The 26,564-nt window shown below is 33.8% G+C and overlaps 1 protein-coding gene across 10 annotated transcripts in view; it reads right to left on the bottom strand.

Moving 5' to 3' along the window:
* Nucleotides 1-26,564, bottom strand: part of PCDH15 (protocadherin related 15) — an 801,855-nt gene that overhangs the window by 697,095 nt on the left and 78,196 nt on the right. The gene's annotated exons all lie outside the window — the stretch shown is intronic.

The following is a 26,564-nucleotide window of genomic DNA, read 5'->3' as shown; positions in this document are numbered from 1 at the left end:
CTGTTATTTCTGACAACTTCAACTACACAATTTGTCTCTAGCTGAAAAAAGAGTATTTCTCAGTACCATATTATAATCTTCATTTCTGTTAAGTCAGCTCATGTAATTAGAATTAACACAACCTAGATTTTGTAAAATGCTCCTTAGCCAATCTCCTCTTTAATCTATGAGTTCTCATTTTTCCCTGTGTCTTTTGTGTGTATCTGTGTGTGTGTATGTGCGTGTGTTTTTGTTTGCTTTCTAGTGAACAGAGATTAAACTTGAAATTTAAAGCTAGTTACAAGAAAATTATTTACTGATGTAGTCCAAAGACAGAATGCTACCTACATCAGTTTTCTATGAAAAAAAACTTATAAGTGTTAGATAGCTGAATTATTCCAGCATTTCCTTCAGAAAATATCAACATTTTTTAAAGTATTTAATTTTTATAAAATATGTTTCTATTTATGGTCTTTTAATGCAATGTGAATCTATATGAAGCATTCAGTTTGTGTTGGATAGTACAATTAAATAGGCATTTTAAGAGAAAACTCAAAATTTCTCTTTTTAAGACAAGTTAACATTATCATCAAAATATTGCTTTTAATTTCACAAGTGTAGTAAGCATCAAATTCTCTCAATGCCAAAATAAATGAATAAATAACATATGCACACAAAAATATAAATATGCAGCAGGGACAAATTTACGTCCATATTAGATCAAGGCATTTATATAGCCTCTGCTCAAAAACAAGATGCACTAAACCAAATAAAAGAGATGATAATCTAGAAATTAAAATGTATCATACCAGCTACTTTTAATATATAGATGTTTTGGGCATAATGGGATTAGGTAAACATTTGTAAATCATAGCAGGAAAGAAGCTCATTAAATTGTAATAAACTTTCCCAAATGGAAAATGATGTAAAATAATAATTTGGGAGCAAGATACAGAGGTCTTCAAAAAGTTCATCGAAAATGCGTATTATGAATAAGCTGTACATGGACTACAAAAATTTTTTTTGCACCAAAATAAACTTGTACTAACTTGTTATAACATTTCTGAACAGGATCTAGTTTGAGGCACTAAGAAGGATAAGACATCAGTTTGGAAAGGATCCCTGTTAGAACAACACAAATTCTGTTAAAATTGAAGCAAGAACAAAAATCAAATTTATAGTGAAGCTTGGGGGAAATCATTGATGCTTTATGGAAAGTTTATGGGGACATTGCCTCAAGGAAATCAGCAGTTTACAAATGGATAACTCGTTTATGGGGACATTGCCTCAAGGAAATCAGCAGTTTACAAATGGATAACTCGTTTTAAGATGAAGCATGCAGCAGCAGAATCCACATCAATTTGTGAGGAAAAAAATTAATCTTGTTTATTCCCTAATTAAAGAGGACCAGAGATTAGCAACAGAAACAGTAGCCAACACTGCAGACATCTCAATCGGTTCAGTTTACATAATTCTGACTGAAAAATTACAGTTGAGGTAATTTTCTACTCATGGGTGCCAAAGCTGTTGCATTTAGATCAGCTTCAAAGAGCAGAGCTTTCGATGGAAATTTTAAACAGGTGGAATCACCATCCTGAAACATTTCTTCAAAGAATTGTAACAGGAGATGAAACATGGTTTTACCAGTATGATCCCGAAGACAAAGCACAATTGAAGTCTTGGCTACCGAGAGGTGCAAGTGGTCCAGTCAAAGCAAAAGTGAACTGATCAAGAGCAAAGGATATGGCAACAGGTTTCTGGAATGCTCAAGGCATTTGCTTCTTGACTTTCTGTAGGCCCAAAGAACAATGATCACATCTGCTTATTACCAGAGGATTTTGAGAAAGTTAGTCAAAGCTTTAGCAGAAAAATGTCCGAGAAAGCTTCACCAGAGAGAATTTGTCATGACAGCAATACCCCTGCTCATTTCTCTCATCAAACAAGGGAAATTTTTTGAGGGTTTCAACAGGAAATCATTAGGCATCCACCTTACAGTCCTGATTTGGAGTTTTTTAATTTCTTTTTTTTTTTCCTAATCTTAAATAACTTTAAGGGGTACCCATTTTTCTTCAGTTAATAATGTAAACAAGACTGCATTTGACATGGCTAAATTCCCAGGATCTTTAGTTCTTTAAGGGTGGACTAAAGCGCTGGTATCATTGCTTACAAAAGTGTCTTGAACTTAATGGAGCTTATGTTGAGAAATAAAGTTAACGTTTTTTATTTTTACCTTTTAATTCTATTTTTAAACAAATCTTTTGAATTCACTTCATGTAATAAGAAAAAATACTTATATATTAGAAAAGCTAGCCTCTAAAATTCAGTTTTTACTTTGGTATATATACTACAGTGCCTCAACATTCTGACTAGCATATATTCTTTTCTCTTGTTTTGAAAACTATGCATACAGTAATTGACTTAAAAGTATATCAGACTTGGGCCGAGCCCATGGCGCACTCGGTAGAGTGCTGCACTGGGAGCGCTGCGACGCTCCCGCCACGGGTTCGGATCCTATATAGGAATGACCGGTGCACTCACTGGCTGAGTGCCGGTCACGAAAAAACGACAAAAAAAAAAAAACAAAAAAAAAAAGTATATCAGACTTTCTTTCACTACTTTGTTTACTTCGATCAGAATTTTTTAAAAATTTTATCCCTATTGTTGGGAATCAATTTCCTATAATTCTCCTTATTTATAGCCACCTCAAAGATAGTATGCTTTCTTAGAAAAATATAGTACAGATATATTTTAAACCTCAAAAAAAGAATTTGAGCTGACCTATAGCCCACAAATGGAAATTAGAAACTCAATTGTTTTAATTTATTTAATTAAAAAAAAACCTATACAGCACATTATTAAAGAGAAATATAAACATGCTAATTTGAAGACTAAGAAATGATGAAACATCGTTTAAATTCTCCCTTTCAACCACATCAATTAGAGCTTCCACTAAATCATTTAAAGATTTATATAACTGGACCACTTTGACACCTACCGCTATTCTCCCATGTTCTCCAGTATGTTTATTATACTCATATTAGACATACTTCAGAATCTCCTGAAGATTTTGGCTTATACACAATGTTAGGTATTTGTTTAAACTTTTCCCTTCAAGAATGTTTTGCCTTCTGATCTCTCTAGGATCACAGCTCATCTATTTTTCATGTACTAGCTACATTATGAAATTTCTCAAAATTCCAGAAAAGTAGACAACATTATTCTCAGTTTATAGTTGAAAAAAAGGCAACTCATAAAAGCAAATATTCCACTGTCATACCAATTACAAATGGCAGACAAGTCAAACTTCTATACGTAACTTTTTTATTATGAATATTCATGAGATACAAATGACCAGAAATTGCTTTCATACCCCATGTCCCCACCCAGTTGTCCCCCAACCACCTTTCCCCTTCCATTCTCCCCGCCACACTCCACTTTGCAGCCCTAGGAATGTTTCCTTCCTCTGTAAGACCACTGCAATACTGTGGTCTTTCTTTCCTTCCCTCCTTTCTCTCTTAGGTACCACATATAAGTGAGCATATGTGGTTTTTATCCCTCTGTGTTTTGCTTATTTCACTCAACATAAGTTTCACAAGGTTCATCCACGTTGTTGCAAATAGGAGTATTTCATTCTTTTTTATGGTAGAGTAGTATTCCATGGTATATGTATACCACACCTTCCTTATCCAATCATCCATCCACGGACATTTAGGTTGGTTCCATGTTCATCACAGCTCTATTTACAATAGCCAATATATGTAACTCTTTAATGTCAGTGTCAGTTCTCTGTTGTCTCCAAAACTTAAATAGCATTATTCATGTGTTGGAGGTGTTATGATGCAATGATTAAGAACACAGCCTTTGGTACTAATTTCCTTGGGTTTGAATCCTAGCAGATGACTCCCTCTTTCCTTGTTCAGGAAGTGATTTATACTTTGTATCTCACCTTCCTTATTAAAAAAAAAAATACACACACACACACACACACACACACACACATCTACCTCACTGAGTATCTGCCTCACACAGTTGCTGCAAGGATTAAACTACATAGTTGTAAAACTCATAGGAAAATGTCTAGTGCATTGTAAGTGCCATGTGAGTGTTGAGTATTAGTTTCTTTTATATAGATTTGTGAGTTGAGGTCAGCTGATCAGCTGAGTCAACATGACTCAGTAAGAATTCATAACAATAATTTAATTGTTAATTACAGGAAATGTTTGTCCATTAGTTTATTGTAAACAATAAATAACTTCACTATGTTTATTTTTCCATGAAATTTCTACAGATCAATTTATTGAAGGCAATCGTTTGTGCATCTGAGTGAACAGTTCACTTAACAAACAATAGTTAATTTTTCAGGACATTCACCACTCCATGTCCATCAATTCTAAACTGCTATGTTATGAAATTTTCCCAGTTCCAATTAGTTCCTTGACTTGAAAGATCTGCATTAGACCACTTGAGCCTAGACCCCAAATCTCTATAAATATCTCATTCTGACCTCTCTGAAACACCGCTAAGATTCTATTAAGGTGGTGTGCTCTCTTATTACAATATATTCTAATAAGGTTAGGTACACTTTACTTACAGATTATCCTGGTGATATACTGAGGAAATGAATGAACTGTAAGCACCACTGTGTTTCCAAGATCCTTGATGTGGCCCAAGATCCTTGAATTGGAAATATCATGCTCCACTGGGAAATCTTTTGGGGAGAATCTCTTCAATTGCTATGGTAGGGTCTAAATATTGATACTGAGTCTTAACTTTGATTCATTTTTGTCAAGCTTCCAAATGCTAGTTGTGTTTATTAGGAAATAGGATCTATTTTAGAACTCATTGTGTGATATGATCAGATTTGGAAATTCTAATGCTTGATGGAAATCTGCTTTATTACTAAATTACTCATTGTCTCCTTCTGTCCTCATCATTGTTATGAGTCTATAGGAGGAACTTTATAGGGAAAAAGCCAGACATTGATCCTGATAAGTTGGTTCCTAGAGCCAGCCCTGGAGCAGATGAGTTCAGAAGGTTCTTCCTCAGACTTGTACCCTTTGAACAAATTTTGCTGAAGGTCATTTTTCAAAGTCTTAGTGAATGTTTCTTATTCTTACTTTGTTCAATCAGTGAGAATCTTGTTTTGTACGAAATCTACAAAAAAAAGTTTCTGTTCACCAAGAATATCAGATTGTTCAGCCCAGAATTTTAATTAATTATTTATTTATTTTTTAAAAATTTTTTGTCAGCTGGCCAGTGAGGGGATCCAAACACTTGACCTCATGTTATGACACTGTACTCTAAAAAATTGAGCTAACTGGCCAGCCCCAGTCTGGGATTAAAAAAAAAAGCCAAGCATTAACGTGGGGCCTGAGAAACAACATGCAAAACAAGACTTTCTGCCAACTGTAGCTACATTCTCATAGCTTTGTGACATTCTAAATCTAAATTTGTACCTCTGCAGCTTGGATCCATGCCTTATTATATGTGTTTACATTATAAATTTAATTTACATAACTAACTTTCAGAAAGGCATAATTTCGCCAAGGATAATTTAAAATTACGGCGACCATTTTGTGAAATTTTGATGTAAACAAAATTGTTAATTTGAGAGGAGTCTTAGAATAAAAAGTAGGTAAAATTCCTATTACAACTTGAACTTAATGGCCTTTTTTCTACTCTTTATCTTTCCTTGTGCATTGTTCCTCATTACTCTCTGCCTTTACCTTCTTTTCTGAAACACTCCCTTTACCTCATAGCCAGCATGAAATTCACAAATCTCAATTCCCTCTTAAAGCTAAATCCTCTTCAGAAATGGATAAACCCTTTACAGATTATTTTGAGCCCTTATCTCATTCTGAACTAAGAATTGTTGTGAAAGATTGTCTGAAGTCTAGACAAGGTACATAAAAATTTACAGCAATTTTTAGAATAGTTTCAACAATATATATTCTAAGACTCCCAGATCTACATAATTGCTTCATATGTTAGCAAAATAATTATGTAAAAAAATATTGGATGAAAAAAATGCAGTTTAAGGATAATTCAAAGATGATGGAAAGACCCTAACTTTTACAGAAAACCAAAAGTATTTAGGAAAGCTATTCATAGTTGACAACATATTTTTGAGGCTACACCAAAGGTTCCCTGTGAAAATAAATTGGACTCTCATCCAATTCTGAAAAAAGAAAGAACGAGTCCAAGAAACTTTATGAATAGTCACTTTAACACCTTTAGAAAATATTTAGGAGTAGATCTTGAAAGAGATACAACCTGAACTCTCTCCTCACTTTTGGCAAAGAAACCTAAGCCAAAATTGCAGTATGTAATACCAAAACCTGGAATGTAAAATGGCCTCATTGACAGACAAAATTCCAATTCCTCACTGAACATTTTGAAAAAAGCCTTGTAACAAAATCAGAATAAGACTTAGAATAAATTAATAGCCTTACAGATGAAACAACAGGATATTTCCACCCAATTCATCAAGCTCCAGAGAAGGAAACTTCCTGAATAAATACATCAGCAAATAATTGTAAGCAGAAAGGATATTGAAGATATATTAATTAAGAACATTGAAAAATCAGTTATTCTGTATGGATTATGAAACTAAAGGGAAATTTTTAAAAGAATATGTGATCAGGGAAGTTGATGCTGTTCTGTGGGGTAATTACGTGGCAAATTTCCCATTTCGCCCTTAAGGTCAAAAGGATAAATTTCTCTAAATATTAAAAGACAATATTGAGGTTTTTATTAACTCAGACACAGTAAAATAATCTACAGATTCTTACTCAATCATACAGTCTCTCTTTCAGAGTCAATAAAGTACTTAGGAGATGGGTATCTGCAATAATCCACACATTATTGTGTGTCACTCAGTAGCTTTTACCCTCAGGCTTTTAACATCATTTCCTCCTTTGTGACAGCACACCCACTCACTTAATAGGTAGGGATGCACTATGTAAACACATTTGGCAACTTAAATGCTCTCCTAATGACCTTTCTCTCAAGATCCCTGAAGCCTCTCCCATTTATAATCACATCATACCTAATTTGGACAAGGTATGTAATCTGGTGCCTAAATAAAGCCCAAATTGATCATCTCCAGGAGGTGTCAACTATTTGAGGGGAGAAAAAAAAAAAATCTCTCGATATTGGCAGAATTCTTGGAGTAAAATCCATTGCATTTCTGATTGAACCAGCTAAATCTTTATCTATCTCTCCCCCCAAGAACCAAAAAGCAAAGGATAAGCACTAGCAGTAAGAAGTCTAAGAAAGTATTAACCACCTTGTATCAGTCCTTATAATACTCCTACTCTCCAAGTCAAGAAATCCAGAAATAAAATATTTAGTCCTGTTTTTTCTGAAGTGCCAAACCTGTATATTATTTTAATTTCTATGTCTCTGAGATTATGTATTAGCATTCTAAATCCATGTTCTGCTTTCTCTATTGTACCTTTTAGACCAACACAGTAAATAATAATTATTATTCTCCTGGAAAAATCAGCAATATACCTGGACGGTTTTACTCCAGGGTGTACTGATGAATCCTACTACTTTTTACAAGTCCTCAACCAGAATCTGAAGGACATTGAATCTCTCTGTACTCCTGCTCTTATCCATAATGCAGAAAATTGTGGTTATGTTATAAAGATGAAATGAACTTTGAGACCGACTCCAACTACTACTTATAGCTCAGAGAGCATATAAAGTTTCTGAAAAAAAATTATAATTTAGAGGAAGAAAATGCACTGTTTAGCACATAATTTATCCCAGAAAGACAAATCCATTACCCTGGAGAGATTACAAGCCATTCAGAACCTTTCTAATACTGTTAAGGGCTAACTGGTTAGCTCAGTTTGTTAGAGTGCAATGGTATAACACCAATGTCAATCAAGGGTTCAGCTCCCCTATACTGGCCAGCCACCAAAACTTTTCTAAGACTGTTAAGATTTCTTTTAAAACATATATTTTTTAAAAATATGTTTTATTTCATAAGTTCTGGTATGCAATAAATGTGTCCCCAACATTTCTGAAATTACTGCACCTCTAAGATTTAACTTAGTCCCTAGTAAATCAATCCCCCTGGATTTCTAAACATAATTAGAGGTGTTGTGTGTGTGTGTGTGTGTGTGTGTGTGTGTGTGCATGTGTGTGTGTGTGTGTTTGTGCTTGCATGCATGACAGAGAGAGTGAGAGAGAGAGAGAGAGAGATTTAAAAAGAACTCTTTGGCCTTCCTAATTATTTTAAATCCTTTTACCAGTTCGTACGTGGGCAATCTGGACAATCCATTGGTGTCCTGACTTAACGTTGTAAGAATCTTTAAAGGCCTGTTGGCAAAAGCCCTCTTCCCTTGTCTAAAGTCCACAGTGTCAGCAGCCACTCTACTGTAGACTTCTTCTGACTTGGTTTCTCTTGCTATGCAATCTTTGTTTTTGCTTTTGTTTGTAATGAAAAAGTACATTTCTCAGGAGGTAGCTTTACCTCCTATACACTTTTATTTATTTAATTTCTCTCTTTCAAACCATCACTGTAATATTTTTAAATCCTACGACTCTCTTCCCCTTTAATAAGGGGAATTCCATGATTGTCTATTTCCTGCTCAAAAAATGACTTTGCCTTGAATATGTTTATAAGAATCCCCACTCCATGAAATTTCAGGTTTAATCTTGTTGTATTTTAAGATTAATGTGGAAAAATTACAAGTTGAATGTAACATTACAGATACCAGTTTACTCCTAGAACATTCCTTAATCAGGGATAAAATCATCCCAGGTGGCAGAATTTATCACAGTTACCTGAGCTTGTCAATTAGCAAGTGCTAAGAGAGTATACAGGTATACCATTGGAATGGTCCTTGATTTTGGAATGCTATGGGAACAAAAGGGCTTTTGACCTCAGCAGAAATCCCAACTATAAGTAATCAACAAACAGTTTAATAAACTTCTTAGGGAGGTAGGTATCATAAAGGTAAGATCTCATACAAACGGCAATAATGTAGAGGCTGAAAGAAATGCCTTAACTAATATTTAGTTACATAGGCTAGTTTGTGATCTCAACGGGTTTTATAGGGATTAATATTCTGATATTTCTATATTATTCTCTACCTTTCCCCTAATTATCTCTGAATCACACCAAACCTGTACAATAAGTTTTAGTCACACAAGGAGGGCATCTTGACCAATTATGTGTTTTGGGTAGACTCCAACAACAGGTATTAGATTGCAAAACAAAACCCCATTGACTGTGGCCAATAAGCTGTACAGAATTTTGTTATCTTGGTTAACTGATAACTTTTTCAGGATAGTACCTAATATTATTTTGCCACATTACCCCCTCACACCCTTGGAAAAGATAACTAGATAATTTAGTTCAAGACAGAGAAAAACTGGACCTCAATTTAAAATATAAAAACAACAACTCATGTCTAATTGTGCAGAGTTTCCTTCTGTCTTTAACCCCCACTATGGTTGAAATATTGTCAGGAGCACTGAAAAATTTCAGGAAGGCCATAGAATTCGTCATCTGAGGATTTGATACTATTGCTGAGGTGTTGCTACAAAACAGAAATAATATTGGCCTCTCAGGATGAAACATGAGGCAATTTAGGGAAAGAATGTTCTTTTTATATACTTGTAGATCTTTCTTATGTCTTTCATATTACTAAGAAGATATGAAAAATTTTCAAAAAAACCCATAAAATAAGTAATTTAACTAATATCTCTACATCTGATTATTTAGGCTTTTTAGTTTGAGCATGGGTTCATTCTGTTGCTTTTATTTGGGCATTCTTGGATCCTAGCTTAGGAATGCAAAATACTGTGGTCATAATCCTTCTGTTAGTGTCTGTGATTCAGCATTCAAATATGTGATCTCCATAGTATTTAATGGTTCTGTCTAACCACTGCTCTACGGCACCAAATGATCTTCCAGCAAACAAAACAAAACAAAACAAAACACACAAGCAGAAAAAACAGAAAACCCTGATGTATATGATGATTGAAATAATCCCCACCAGAAACTTGATATGCAGTCACTACCCTTGAAACAGTGGTTTGGGATTGATCATGTATTCAGATGATAATTGTTTATCCTTCTGCTCTGAAAAATCACTGTAAGAGAGGTTTGAGAAATAAGAAATACTCTACGTCAGCATAACTTTTCCTGGTTTGCTTTGCTTCAGAAAATCTTGTCCATGGCAAAACAAGACCATAATCCAATCAATTGCTTTACTGTTTGCTTCAAGAAGTTCCCATAGATTAATTTATTGGAGATGACACTATGCTCATTTGAATAAATAGTTTATTCATCAAACAACGGTTTACTTATCAAGTCTTGCTTCAAGACCCTCATCTCACTATGCCCACCAATCTTAAACTATTATATCATGAACTCTGCCCAATCCCAGTTAACTGCCTGAATCACATGATCCACCTCAATTCACTTTACCCCACTTCCGGAGCCCTTAAGTATCTCAGTTCTGAATTCACCGTTCTAGAATATTACTATGCCTTTGTCAAGGTGTTTACTCCCACCTATTGCAGTAAGTTCCAATACATTTAGATTTGCTTAGCATAGCATCTGCCTCAGTTTAAACACTTAATTAGTTATTATTGTTATTTCTATTACTATTTCTATTTAGTATTACTATTACTATTTTGGTATTTCATTATTTACTGTAGTGGGAAAATATCAGAAAAATAATCTGTATATATTTTACTCACCAAAACTACAGTATTAGTCTTTTCCATACATATTTCCAAAGATTGCACACTTTTATAATCTTTTAGAATTATTTTATAAGCTATTTTGTATATATTTTTTTCCCTCCAGCATATTTAGTCCATTTTTTTCTCTTTTAATCTTTACTATTTTAGAATTTAATTCAAATAAGATACAGAGATAAGGTTAATTTCTGGTGGCCACAAAATAACTGTGATTTTTGTACAAGAGGATCTCAGATTTCTCTTGATTTTTCGTTTAAACAATTCTACGACTTTGGAGAAGACACTTAAAGTTCACTGAATCTTACTTTTCTTTTCTCTAAGCTGAGAATATTATCTACTATCCACATTATATGTGAAAATTAAAATATGTAACCAGGAAAGAGTGTAGCACAGGACCCGACACATCCTAAGGGTTCAATAATCCTCATTACTTTATGCTCCTGTGAAGCCAAAAGATAATGCATTGAAAGCTCCTAGTAAGTACACTGCAAACAGGAGATATTAACCTTGTTATTGATATTAATATTCCTTGGGACCCAGGTGGATCAACAACCTTTGTATAAATGGAGCCATCTGCAGAGGTCAGTTTTCGAAATATTCCACAATAATTCAATGATGCATCTTTAGCAAGAACAAATCCTATATCTTAAAATGCTAAGTACAAGGCACTGAGTATGTGTTTGTGTATGTGGTCTGATTATTGCTCTGATGATAAATTACTAAGACCATGTATTCTGAATACACTAAAGGGAATAAAGTGTAAGACTGAATATTTTTTTATATCAAGAGTGACTAAACAAATGTGGATTTGGTCCTAAAATGAATGCCTTCCAAGATCACAAATGAGAAATATCACTTTATATGTACATAGTTTAATGATGACCTTTTCCTGAAAACAAAAAGAACATGCTTTAGAAAAAAGCAGTTTCTGACTTTAGAGATGATTGGCTTAAATGAGAATTCTGTCCTGGCTGCAGTAAGTTTATTCAACATCCCAATTTGTCTACAATGAAAATAGTTGTTTGCTTTCTCTCCCCATGGTGTTAAGGCAACTTAAATGAATTCTTTAAGTGAAGTTTTGTCACTTTATACAATGCTGCACGAGTCTTATTATTTATGTCATAATATCTACCGAAAAACAATCTACCTATGTGACCCAATTTGTTGCCTTTAGATAAATGCATTATTGCATTTGAGCTGGATATTGGTTGCTTGAGCTTTTGGAATTTAGGCTGACTCATCACATCAACTTGTAGAAATCACCTTCTCTGGGCCTCTGCTCTAGTTTTTCTGCTAATGGTTCTAATGTCTTCTCATAAAAGACTTTTTGCACATAATGACCTTTAGATCTACAATCTACATCAGAAAATACTTAAATTACCATAATATTTTTCTCTCCAAATTCTTAACTATTATTAACATTGTTTATGGAGATTTCTAGAAGTGAGTGCTCGTTCCTTAAAGTGTTATGGATGATAATTTTCAAGTGCATAGATATAAAGCTAACTCTCGAAGATTATTGCATAATGTTTCATAATATTAAACTATTTCCTGTTGATGAATATTTAGATTCTTTTCTACTATTCTCTAAGAATATGCTGCAAGTTTTTGTTTTTAATGTCTATCATTCTTTGACCATATACAAGTAGTTCTATAATAAAGATGCCTAGAATTGGGCTTTTTATATCAAAGAACATATAGATATAAAATTTTGTTAAAAACTTCCAGTTTGCCTTCCCAAAATGATGTACATATTTAATTTTCACCAATCATATGTGAAAGTGTCACCTGTATTTTTATAAGCTTAAATGAAAATAACTGCTACTAACTAGTTTTCACTTTTTTCATGCTATAAAAGAAAACATGCTCTAACTTATTTCTGGAAAGAATTTGCCTTGCATACTTAATTTAAAAATTTACATGTTAAGCTACTAATAAAACTAACTCCACTCTCATCTCCCAAATAGGCAAGAGATATTGATTTTTTCAAAATTTATTCACATGAACTTCCAGTAAAGTCATGGCCTGAGTTACCTATGTTTTCTTGCCAACTCTTACATATACTGTAAAATCTCTAAATCAATTATCTTCTGCACAATGTTTCCAAATAAGCAACTGTATGCATTGCTTTCTTCTTCACTGGTTTAGAAACCCTGATAATGTAAATACAGTCAAAAGTAATAAGATCTTGAAAAAAAAATAACCTGTGAAAATAAATTTGCAAGCTAAGTTTTATAAAAGAATTAAAAGATGTTTAAAAATCTTAACTAAAATCCCAACCTACCTGTTATAGCTGCTCACCATGTGTCGTTATAGAAACAATCCAGAGAAAAAATTTTGAGGACACTCGTAACAAATCAAATCCACACCAACTTTATTTTCCTAATATGCGATGGCTTTGATATTTAGTACCATTATTTGAGGAGGGCAAAATGCCATGAAAGGAATTTTCCAAGTTGGGGCTTGCAACTTAAAAGTATTTATACATAAAACTTTAATCGTAGATATGCAATCTAATAATGAATGACACAAGGTCAAAAGCAAGTGAGCCCTGAAACAAGCATAGGCAGCATTTGTAATCTTTATCAATAGAACTGAAATATCTGGTAGGAAAGATGACTTTAGCTAAGATAGGACATCTGCCTTAAAGAAAGCAAAATTGGCAGATTGAATCAGATTCAAAGTAACCTAACGTACTGTTTCATTTGATTTGTTTCTCCAGATATATGCATCAGTCATTAGTGATTAAAATTGGTTTTAACTCTGGTAAAAGGAGTTGGTGGAAGGAGAAAGGACTCCTTTAAACTGATATTATTAATTTACTTCCTGGGTTTTATAACCTCCGTAAAAGCACCCCTAATTTAAATTGAAAAGTCAGCTTATTATTCATTTTGTGCAGTAAATTAAATACAAAAGTATGTAATTAAATTGTTTAGTATTTGCTACCATTATTTATCAAGTTTTGGTCAGTGGCCCTTTTTCCGAATGAAAAAATATTAATTCTGATTAAAAAAAAAAAAAATCTGGTGGTGATTTCTTATTGCATCACGTAAGAATTGTATCATTTCATTGAATCTTGTAAAGATGGTAAGGATTCAATGAAATGAGTCAGAATGAAATCCAGAAATTCAATATTGGATGTCAAGAAATTAGAAAGGAAATTAATACATCACGCACAATGAAGCTAATTATTACTTTCATAAAAAGTACCTAATGGTTTACAAGGTCACAAGATGCAGAGAAGCACATCTCATTTCTTAACATACAATATGACTAGGAGAGTTTATTTTAAAAAATGAGTATGAGGATATTAGTTTCACAACACACACACACACACACACACATATGTATATATATAAACACATATATGCAACATATACAGTGATAATATACAGATCTCTATATATGAAACCCTCTTTTCTCTTTTCCTGTCTAGGTATATCATACAGAGAGAGAAAGAGAGATTCATATAGAGAGATAGCTATATATAACTCTGAATGATAGAAACTTAATCATTTTAGGTAAAAAAAAATGTAAATAAGGGCTTTTTTCGGTCCAGATAGTTCAATATTATACTCACCTGTCTTTATGAATTTGTCTACATGAACTTGTCTCTATGAATTTCAGAAAAGCAATACCCGAAACCCTGATATTTGTTAGAATAAGGCTTTTAAGAAACAATACAGAAAATTATTATTTGTCATTTACTTCTGTAGCAGAGAGATAAGATTAACGTATTAGGTCTTGGCAGACTTACAAACTCACTTTTGAGATCAAAGGTATTTGTCAAAATTGATAAATGATACAGGGGAAAAATGTGCTATGATGATGGATTTTAAAACAATTTGCATTTTGGTTACTTTTTGATTTTCCTTTTCATTGGTACCTTTTTCAAATAACTAAATCCGTATTATTTTTCAGAGTTTGAAGTAAGCCCCGTTACTATTAATGCCACCAGCCTAAGGCTGGGTCTACTGTGAACTTAAAGTCACAGACTGGCAATCCACAGTCCCGGGTTCATTTGCTTTTGAAGCATTTTTCCTCTAGTAGGTTTGTACTTGCATTTGAACAAAACCATGGGTTTAAATGTGTAATTTCATTAGCATGTAGATTTGCCAGGTGTCACTGACAGATCCAAATGCAAATCCACTCAAAGTACAGTGTTACTTTTTCAGACAGAGAAAATACATAGACCATGAGGTATCAGGCTATCGGCAAAAGAGTACCAAAGGTATCTGCAGTTAGCAAAAGAGTAACATTAACTGAACAGTGTAGACAAAGTTTCAGACAGAGATTCTCTGGAAGTAATTGTGGCAAGGTGTCATTACATCAGTGGGACGTAGCTCAATTAGCGATACTTTTTTTTTTTTTTTTAAATTTTATTTTGTCGATATACATTGTGGCTGATTATTGCTCCCCATCACCAAAACCTCCCTCCCTTCTCCCTCCCCCCCTCCCCCCCAACAATGTCCTTTCTGTTTGCTTGTTGTATCAACTTCAAATAATTGTGGTTGTTATATCTTCCCCCCGGTTTGTGTGTGTGTGTGTGTATGTGTGTGTGTGAATTTATATATTAATTTTTAGCTCCCTCCAATAAGTGAGAACATGTGGTATTTCTCTTCTGTGCCTGACTTGTTTCACTTAATATAATTCTCTCAAGGTCCATCCATGTTGTTGCAAATGGCAGTATTTCATTCGTTTTTATAGCTGAGTAGTATTCCATTGTGTAGATGTACCACATTTTCCGTATCCACTCATCTGATGATGGACATTTGGGCTGGTTCCAACTCTTGGCTATTGTAAAGAGTGCTGCGATGAACATTGGGGAACAGGTATACCTTCGACTTGATGATTTCCATTCCTCTGGGTATATTCCCAGCAGTGGGATGGCTGGGTCGTATGGTAGATCTATGTGCAATTGTTTAAGGAACCTCCATACCATTTTCCATAGAGGATGCGCCATTTTGCAGTCCCACCAACAATGTATGAGAGTTCCTTTTTCTCCGCAGCCTCGCCAGCATTTATCGTTCATAGTCTTTTGGATTTTAGCCATCCTAACTGGGGTTAGATGGTATCTCAATGTGGTTTTGATTTGCATTTCCCGGATGCTGAGTGATGTTGAGCATTTTTTCATATGTCTGTTGGCCATTTGGATATCTTCCTTAGAGAAATGCCTACTTAGCTCTTTTGCCCATTTTTTAATTGGGTTGCTTGTTTTCTTCTTGTACAGTTGTTTGAGTTCCTTATATATTCTGGATATTAATCCTTTGTCAGATGTTTATTTTGCAAATATTTTCTCCCACTCTGTTGGTTGTCTTTTAACTCTGTTAATTGTTTCTTTTGCTGTGCAGAAGCTTTTTAGTTTGATATAATCCCATTTGTTTATTTTTCCTTTGGTTGCCCGTGCTTTTGGGGTCGTATTCATGAAGTCTGTGCCCAGTCCTATTTCCTGAAGTGTTTCTCCTATGTTTTCTTTAAGAAGTTTTATTGTCTCAGGGTGTATATTTAAATCCTTAATCCATTTTGAGTTGATTTTAGTATACGGTGAGAGGTATGGATCTAGTTTCATTCTCCTGCATATCGATATCCAGTTATCCCAGCACCACTTGCTGAAGAGGCAGTCCCTTCCCCAGTGAATAGGCTTGGTGCCTTTGTCAAAGATCTAGCGATACTTTTAAAGGACAGAGCACAAGCTTGTCCTACTAAGGGAGAGTAACTGTCAAACTGGGGCTCTAGCTTGAGGTTTGGTTCTGAGGCAGCTACTGCCTGGTAGGTGTATTGTAGTAATCAGGAAGGCACATAGCCCTACCACAGCAAAACAGTTTTAAAAATACAACTATCACTCTGCGAGATTAAATTTGTAACAGATCTTGTTCCTCGAGTCAGTGTTGAGGGAAAACAAATATTCTGCTGGTTACTTCTCAGGAACAAAAACGTAAAAGCAAAGCAAAACAAACAAAAAACCCCCAAAGAGACTAAATGGCTTGATCTCAGAAACACAGAGAGAACATAGTAGAGAAGATGAGTGCTGTTGCGTAATTACAAATTAATTAATTAAAGCTGAGTCACCCACAGTAAAACTCTAAATCACTGCAGTTTTTATAGATTCCTTATTTTTTTCCACATGCTATTGAATCCACCGAAATTATCACCAAAGGCTTAAAGCTTACTAAATTGTTTTATTTATTTATTCTAAATTATTATATATCAGAAAAGATCTCCAACAAGATACTAACGTGAGTAACACATTTAGATCTGGAAGAATTAGGAAATCTAACTTAAGGCAAAGATGGAGTTTATATCACCTCACTGAGAGGATTCAGAAGTATGGCTAAATAGGAATTAAGGTAAAGTCGGCGTAATCTTTACATTAACAGGACTAGAATTGTTTCATGTTGAAAACAGTGGAGGACAGTCTTTTCAATGTTATTTCCAGATTTACCTTTAGAGTAATCGATAGAACAGTTGAAAATGCTGTTATGATATCTGCAGAATTTTCTAATTATTCCAAAAAGATTACATACTTTATCAATAAATACATTTCTACAGGCAGCAATAAAGAAATTAAAATGGGTCAAGACATTCAAGTAATTTTATTATGATGTCAAGAAGCAACTGGCAGAAAGTGAAGAAATTATAGTGTTGTATCATGTAAGGCATTCCTGCTGTACTCTTTCCTTCAACAGAAAGAAGCCTTCATCCTGTAAGTCCTCTGGCATCTGCTGAGACTGCTTTGAATAATTCTATGTTGTAAAGTTATCTCTGCTATATACACTTATCTGAACACATAGTGCACTTATAAAAAGTAGAGGCTTGTGACAACTTAGAATGATAAGTTATATTACATAAGGAGATAATTAATTTTGTGCACTTTGGTTCATAATATATTGTGAACATTTGAAAACATATTTTTCAAAACTTTTTTTTTTTTTTTTTCCCACCACTCAATTGGCTTCAGCCATTTTGCTGTAACTTAAATAAGATCGGCATTTTCCCATTTTAGTCGAACCTTTTAATTTCCCCCTGACTGAAATCTTCTTCTTCCAGATGCCTGAATGTTTCAGGGACTCATTTAGTTCCTGTCTCTGTTCATGTATTACTTTCTCCAAGAATCCTACTTTGCCACTCTGTCTGAAAAACCCACTACCTATTCTCTCTGGTCTTACCTCCTCCCTTTTTAAATAATACACATCGCTACCTGACATACTATGTATTCATTTATTTATACAAAAAATGGACCTTGAAAACCTCAAAAATATTAGTTTAGCTCAGCTGGGTAGAGCACAGTGTTATAATACCAAGATCAAGGGTTTGGATTCCCTTACCGGCCAGTCATCCAAAATAAAAATTAAAAAAAAAAAAAAGAAAAAAGAAAGAAAGAAAGAAAAAAAAATCAGTAAAATACAGTTTTCAACTAAGAGTATGTTTTGTTTGTTTATTTTTTTATTGTGGGTTAATTTACATATAGTGAATAACATTGACCTTATGTGTCACTGTTCACTGTTGTGACAAATGGGTACACCCATGATCCCAGAAACTTCTCTCCTGCTCCTACTCAGCCAATATCTCCCCCATGCATGAAGGCAAACCACTAGCCTGATTTATTTCACTATATTTTATTTTTGTCTGTTGTAAAATTTCATATAAATGAAATGATACACTACCCTCAGCGTATCATGTTTATGCTACATGTATATTTTCTATTGGCAACATTTTCTACTTTAATTAAAGAGATATTGAAAAGAAAATATTATGACTTTAAATTTATCATTATTTTACTAAATTATAAACTAAATCATTAACGCAAATTAAGATTTTAGTAAACATCATGAACCATTTAAAAAAATCCCTACTGAAATTTTATAGTCTGTAATATATAATTTATTTTTTCTTCATATGGGACTCCGAGTTGAAATCTGGTTTTCAAGAATACTCTGAGATAATACATTGATCTAATGTAATTTTAAATTGCTTTTATATTGGAACAATCATAATATTTGCAGGAAATGTGGAATTTTAACACAATATCCTAAAATTAAAATGAGAAACTAAAAATAAAACTATATATGCTGAGGTAGAGTTAAAATATAGTAGAATAATTTAGTATGAGTGCAGAAATTTTCACAAAATTGAAATTTACATGTAAAAATGCTAGAAAATATACTAAAAATTGTACTATGAAGAAAATCTTTAAAGCAAAATTTATGCTCAATAGGCCAGTCAAATATCTGGGAGTTTTAAACTTATTTTTTATTTGATCTTGCTTGATGGTCATATAAATTTTCACTTATTTTCTTAGAAAGCTTTTGTGATAAAAAAAAAAAAACTTCCTAGAATAAACATGTTTTGCATATCTGTAAAAGAACAGAGATATTTATTTTTCCAAGAAATTAATATCAATCATATGCAAGAATTATTACAATGTTAGTTAATTTATTTTAAAGTATTCAATTCCAGTAATCAAATATTGCGGAAGTTGCAATTGGGATAAGATAATATGCCAAAATAAATTCTTAACAAATTTTATACAAAGAGAAAAGAGTAAGTGTTTCACCCCAGAGTTGGGCTCAGGGAATTTTCAGACCAAGTTAGAAGTCAAAGACTTGGACGACAGGTCTGATTGGAATCATTTCTATGTCCTGGAAACACCAGTGTGCTGGCAACACTGAAATTAGGAATCTTAAAAAAGGAAATGAGAGTTGTGCTATGAAATAATCCATCACGTACACCAAGATTCAGTTTCTTTCCCAAGACATTAAGAAACAAAATTTTGCTGTAAGATTTCTTGTAGTTGGTGATCTAATACACACTAGAAGTCTGTGTGTTAGAAATCTCCAACAACTCAGAGATTTTAGTTCAGCTCTAGAGTTTAAAAGTAGTAACCAGACATTTATATGAGGGCTCAGTCAGGTTAATTTTTCATAAGCCATAGAGTCACTAGGTCTTCTTCCTCCTATCTAGTTGTAATTTTTTTAATCCACTTACCAACCTCTCACTACACTTCCTCCCTTCTACCCTTTCCAGCCTCTGGTAACCTCCATCATATTCTATACTTCAATGAGATCAACTTCAGTCTTCCACTTATCAGTGAGAACATGCAGTATTTCTTTCTTGGATCACTTCTCTTAATATAATGTCCTCCAAGCTCATCCATGTTGCCATAAATAACAGGAATTTATTCTTTTTTGTGTCTGAATAGTATTCCATCATATATATGTCACAGTTTCACATATTCTTTATCCATTTGTCTGTTGAATGACACTTAGGTTGTTATCTTGGCTATTGTGAATAGTGCTGCAATAAACGTGGCTTTCTCACTTTCATTTGAGAGATTTGCTATGTTTGACAATTTCTCTTCATCAAGATTTCAAATAATTTTTGTATAACTTCAAATAACTGATCCTGTCTTTATTTAAGATTTTGATAACTGTTTCTTATAGAATTTTTGCATGACTTTTTTATTTTTTAAATGTTGCATCGAAACAGAATTTATCTTGATTTTCAAGTTTTATTGCCATTTCTCAAATTATGTACTCAAAGTAATTGCCTCACTCTCTTCATCTAATTACAGCCCGGATAATTAGTTCTAAGGTTTGTGCATGGACAGTAGGTATCCTGGGTGCCCCAAAGGCCATCAGAAATGAGATTAAGAACTGAAAGCCCAATGCCTTGAACAGTTGAACAGAGTATCCATGAAGATAGTAACGGCATAAGGATTATTACAGAACTTGATGTAGAGAGGAAGAGCTTTGATCTAGAACTTTGGATGAGCAGGGACTACTGGGAAGTTGATGGATGCAGGCAGCAACAAAGTTTGGAGGAACATGGGGATCAAAAGAGCAGAGATTCTAACAAGTGGGTAGAGGAGGAGGATACTATTCCCACCTCCTGGCTCTGATGTGCAGGGAGTATGAAAGAACAGCTGAGTTTGAAAAAGCTACAAAGAAATGGCTTCCTAGAGGAAAGTGTGATTGAACTAAATACAATTAGCTTTCTGTTAAGTATTTCAGTGTCTGCTAGATCTCATCATTAGAGGCACTGCAGAAGATTAATATATTACCCTCACAATATCCTCATTTACAACAATTATAACACCTGTAAGACAACATACTAACCCATTAGGACTCACTTAACTCATCAGTATGGTTTAGTGAACTCGACCAAGCTTTAAAAAATGATGAAATGGGAAATAGTGAAAGTTATGATTAATAAGCTCTTCAGAGGTTAAGAAATAAAATGGGATTCCTGAGTAACCAAGTGCAAGTAAATGGGGATAAGCTTGGTACCAAATGAGAAGGTACAGTTTTACTAAATGCATACTTCATCTTTTTACATTTTACTAGAGCTGGCCTCAGAGGGAGCTGTTATATTAGTTCAGACAGAAATACTCAGGCTATGGGCCCATGCACCAATTTTAAGAACCAAACGTTCTAAAAATTTTCAGAGTGAATAATGGCAGAACTTCTCAGTGGGTAGAAAAATGGAGGGTACAAGTTGAAGAACAGTGTTTTAAGGACAAAGGCTGTGGAGTAAGACACATGTGGTCTCAAATAGTTTCTGAAACTTATTATTTGGGGATTTGGATGAGTTACTACCAGTCCTGAAACCTCTGTTTGTTCATCATTAACCAGGCATAATAATGTTACTCAGGTTTATTATGAGAATTAAATGAAAAAAAATGTTATGTTTGTTGTATAGGAAGATGTAATACATTTATTCATTTACTGACAATTATTTACTGAGTGACGACTATGTATTAGGATAAAATAGTCCAAAAGCCAGACCAAAATTCTTCATTTTTTGGCTTTTACATTCTAGCAGGTGTTAGCTGTAATTAGTAATAATATTAATTACATCAAATACTAGGAGAATCACAGAGAGACTACTTTACCTCATAGTTTACCTTCTAGAAACAGAAGAACTGAGTAATCCTAATTTCTATAAAGTAGGTGAAGGGATTCAATTTGCTGCTTTTAGAGCTTTCCAAAGAAAGTAATTTGAAAGGGAAGCAAAAAGAAGGGATTTAAAGAGAGGTCATTCCCTCTGCAGATACCTAGTCTTGTCAAGTTCTCTTTAAATTTGAGTGGAGGTATCAGGTACTCTGCTTATAGAAAGGCATTAAATGTGTTTTGATGACAATTTCAATGACCTTAGTAGGCACGTCCAACTAGAATCCATTATGCTGCTGATTCAAGTATTATTACAATGAGGTTTAATTCCTTTCCTATTTAATAAATGAATAGGTTTTATTCTGTGGACTGTAGGAAACACATTTAAAATTCACAATGAGGAAAATATGAGTTCAAGCAAATAACCAGAGCAGTAAAAGAGAAAAAGAATTATTGACTTCTCTATTGTAATTCCTGTGTTTTCTACATGTGGGATTAGAGCCAGCAAAGTTAGAAGAGACAAGTAAAAGCTCAACCCTGGTGCTAATTTTGTATCCTCGAGGAAATCTCATAACTCTTCATGTTTTAGCTCTTCATCTGCAAATCAGATTATATCATGACCTCATACTCTAGTTGGCTGTATTTATATACTAATGCTTTCTTTCTTTTCCTTTTCTTTAAATTATATCATGCCTTGCTTTTCCTGGAATTATATACACACACACAAACACACACATATAAAAGTTACATGTAAAATTTTATAATTTTTGCAGAATCTATATGTACACTTTTATATATACATTTGTATGTATCATATAATATAATATATATATATAACTTTTCTACCAATTTTAAGACTTGATAAATGAAGTCTCTGATCCACATTTTTGCCAAATCTACTCCCATGAGAAGTTCTGCCCCAAATACTCCAAATAAGAAAAAATCATATAGGTAGAGTTTGTTTAGTAAGAAAGAATATGTCCTGTCTGTCCTTTATTTTTCTTGATTTTTCACGGTTTTTAATGAAAAAAATGTGAACGCTGAGCTAAGTCTACAATAAGCTATATTTCTTTTACTTCTCCTCTACCATCACACACAGGCAAATTTTGAAGAAGAAAAAAATAAGATTAGGTAATGCCAGTTTGGTGCTCATAAAGATGCAATATTCAGTATTAATATTTTCAAACCTAACAAATCATGTATTCTGAGTAATTTCCTTGGACTCATTTTCCCTAAAGGTGAATTCTGATTTTTAGGCCATTTGCCTCAAAATAGCTTCTAACTCTCTGCCTTGTAGTGAATTTTTCCAAATCAAGAAGACATGTAGAATACACTGTAAACAATTACACAGCCTTCACGAGCATATAGGTCAATGTCCAGGTCACAGCTCCTATTAGGTGCCCTTTTCTTTATATATTTCTCAAACTCCATGTTCTGGTAATGAGGACATGCCATCTCCAGGTTATAGTCCTGGGTTACAGAATGAAAAACTGTCCTGCTAATACTAGACTCAGATACTGACAGCACCATCCTTTGTAGTGGTCCCTAAATCTTACCTTTATATGGTAAGTAATCCTCTTATTCAAGTAACCTAAATTGGTCTATTTTATTATTTTCTCTCTTTCTTGTCATGTGTTTGTTTGATATAATACCTTAGATCAAAACCCATTATGATGAATTCCTAAATATTAGCCAAGTTATTTTATTGAAAATAAATGTTATAGCTAAAAATGTCTGGCTTCAATATTTGGTCATAATTTTATAATATGTAATTATAAAGAAATTATATTGTACTCATGCTTGTGGTAATGACATTTAGCAATATATCTGAGAAAGTGAAACATTTTATTAAACAATATACTGTCTGAAAAATTTATTGAACAATATATTGTATTTCCTTTAGTTTTTTAAAGGATCACCTTGAATGACTCACTGTATTGTGCTTGTTCTCCAGTATCTTTAGTTCTATTTATAATACCTCAGTAGAAAAAAAAGAAGGCAATGAAAAGAAAAGAAAAACGGAAGAGAAGAAATATGTATTAAGGAACAAGTCAACTGCTTCTTGGAACTAGAGTTCTAAAGTAGTTCTCAGACACTTCCACATGAGACTCACATAAGACTTCTTAATTTTCACAAGGGCTGGCCCTGAAGCAATGACACATGTTTTTGTGCCACACTTAATTCCACACAACTTTGGTTTTAATGGGACTTGCTAGGGAGTAATTACACAGTTTTGCCCATGGTTGTTAAAGTTGCTACAGCATTTTTGTTGTTGTTTCTTTTGTTTTGTATAATTTTTATTATTTATTAATTTTTTCACTATAGCATTTCTGTAGGAGTCAGAGAGTCAATTCATTGTCCCTGCTGATGACCAATTAGAAAGTTAGGTAAATACCTTTTCCCTCATTATTTAAACAACAAACAAGCCCTGCTTTTCAAAGTGAGTTTGTTAAATTTATAATTATTTATTCCATTTATTCATTTATTTTACTTACTATCTCTCGCTGCTGTAGAACTGTTTTTCCATTTGTATCTAAGGAAAGTTGCATGTCAATGCAATAACCTCTTTTGAGTGGTCATTATGTATAAATTTGCTTTAAAAATTAGCATTGGGCCTTTAGATTTTTCATTTAGTTAGCAAGTAGATTTAAGACCAGAACTTGGACAAATAAATATTGATCTAGGATAGAATTCACTAAGCAGGTGACACCCTCCTCCAAAATTGAGACCATGTCCTACAGAACGATAATTGATCATTTAAAGATAATTTGTTGGAAATCAAAGAGAAATGTGAATAAAGCCATATGCTGCCATGCTTCAGGGAAAGATCTTCTTTGGCTATATTCTATCTTGTGTTTGTTTGGGGGAAATTCTCTCTATTAATGTCATGAAGTTATCAAAAAAAGAGTGATAAAGTGATCTCAGGATTTTAACAGTGCTTTTCCTGAGATTTTTTAAGTGTAGGAAATTCAATCAGACTTAGTCAGTCTTAAAAGACATCAAATATTGGGAGGTTGCACCTGGACTTGAGAAAACGTTGGGCACTGGTTGTCACAGTATGGTCCACATTCTTGACCCTCAAAATTCTAGTGTGGTAATACATTAGAATATTTGCCAGAAATGTTCAGTAGTTTTAGTTCCTTTAGTGATCAAAGTGATCTTAAGCCTCTTAGCCTCTCTCCTTCCCTACTTCATCATCTCAGATCAAAACCTGAAGATATGTTCCTTTAGCCTAAAGATATGTTCCTATGCATATAAAAATACAGCATAATCAGGAATTTATACTTCAGTGTAGAGAGTGCATCCATTCTTTCAAGTAATATTATTGAATGTACACACCATGTCAGTAATTTTTCAATAATTACATTGGTAGTCTTATCTTTGAGGAGTTTGCAATTTAGTGACGTCAATTGGGTTGTTTTCCTACTAGAAATTCTTATGCAAGGATGAAGAAAACTGTTTAGATTGATGGCTGAAAACCCAGGAGACTGAGATGCAGCCAAGATGGAATGGGGCACAGAAAGCAGACCTGGAAGATCTAAAGAAAGCTTTTAATTTTCTTGAGTCTGGTTTCTTACTCTACTCTTTGCTTCCAAGAGTAATGTGGAGGCAAGTTAAGATGCAATGTCCAAAGTTCTCATGTTAAGAACCCCGGGCTAAGTTTGGAGAGAATATATAAAAAAGGAAAAAAAAAAATGTAAAGATTAATCAATCACATTAATTTCATGGTTTCACTCTATGGAAACCATGTAACCAGTTACAGAGATGAAGTTCAAAGCCAGACATTCCTGTAATGATTTCTCACCATAATTAATTTACTAGTTATGTCTCTTACAGGAGCCAATAACCAGGTTAGATTCCTCAACCATCCGCTTCCTGACAGTTTCTGAATAAGACCCTGTCCTCAAGGCACTGGTCTTCACCCAGAAGAGCTCCACTGGTGAAGGGATTCTCTGTCCTCTGGCCTCAAAAACAGTTCCTCTTCGAAGGATGTTCCAGCAGTTTACCCCAAGGACCTAATGGGTTCTTCTAAAGAGCATACCATAATTAAATTAAATTAAGCCAAATTAAATTAGTTTAAGATAAAATCGTACAGCATTGATTCATGCATTGTCTTGGCTGATTTATAGACACTTGGAAAGTTTTATACTTAATTACAATGGTTCAGAGACATTAGTGCATATTGGAATTATCTATGGAACATTTCAAAAATATAGGTTCATGTTACACCATTTTTCCCTGTGTAATGGATATGAAGAAAATAATTACATGAATATTCAAGCAGTATGTATGCATTGAGGCCCGGAATGACCGCACTTCAGAAATTTCCTCATTATGAGGGGCAAAACTTAATGTGGCAGCTGCCTTCCAAAGTTAGCCTCTCCCTTTCTGTGCCCCATCCATTGTAAAGACAAGGAAGTTTTACAAGAAAATTCGGTTGATTTAACCATTACAAAAACACAAGGATATCAGTAGAATTATGGCTAACAAATGGAAAACTAGTAACATCATTAAAATAAGCAAAGTGGCATTCTATAATGCAATTTGCAAAAGGTTAAATCAATCCACCAACAAAAGCTTGATCTTAGCAATCACTGTTTTTCCCTACAGCAATTTCCCCAGTATTTTACATATCAATCAAATAACTTGTCTGTCCTTGAGCCAGCAACTTTGCTGTCTTACAAAGACTTTAGCCAGAGGAAAGTTTCCTGTCTTTTGCAAGATTAACATTTCTATATGTAATTCCAAAAGGTTAGGCTAAACCTGAGACTACAGGGCTTTGGAAAAGTAGGCCTTGTGAAATACACTTGCTCCACAAATGCTGGTATACTACACAGATTCACATACTTCTTGTACTTTCTGAAGTACTTTCTGAATCCCTGGACTAAACTCTGGCATGTATTTCTTGGAAAATCTCTACAGGAAGTTTTATGCCCATCAAAGACTGAGAACCACTAGTCCTGGGCA

This window comes from Cynocephalus volans, chromosome 7, assembly GCF_027409185.1.
Source record: "Cynocephalus volans isolate mCynVol1 chromosome 7, mCynVol1.pri, whole genome shotgun sequence".
NCBI lineage: Eukaryota > Metazoa > Chordata > Mammalia > Dermoptera > Cynocephalidae > Cynocephalus > Cynocephalus volans.
The sequence above is the reverse complement of the archived record's forward strand: the minus strand, read 5'-3'. Positions and strand labels throughout refer to the sequence as shown.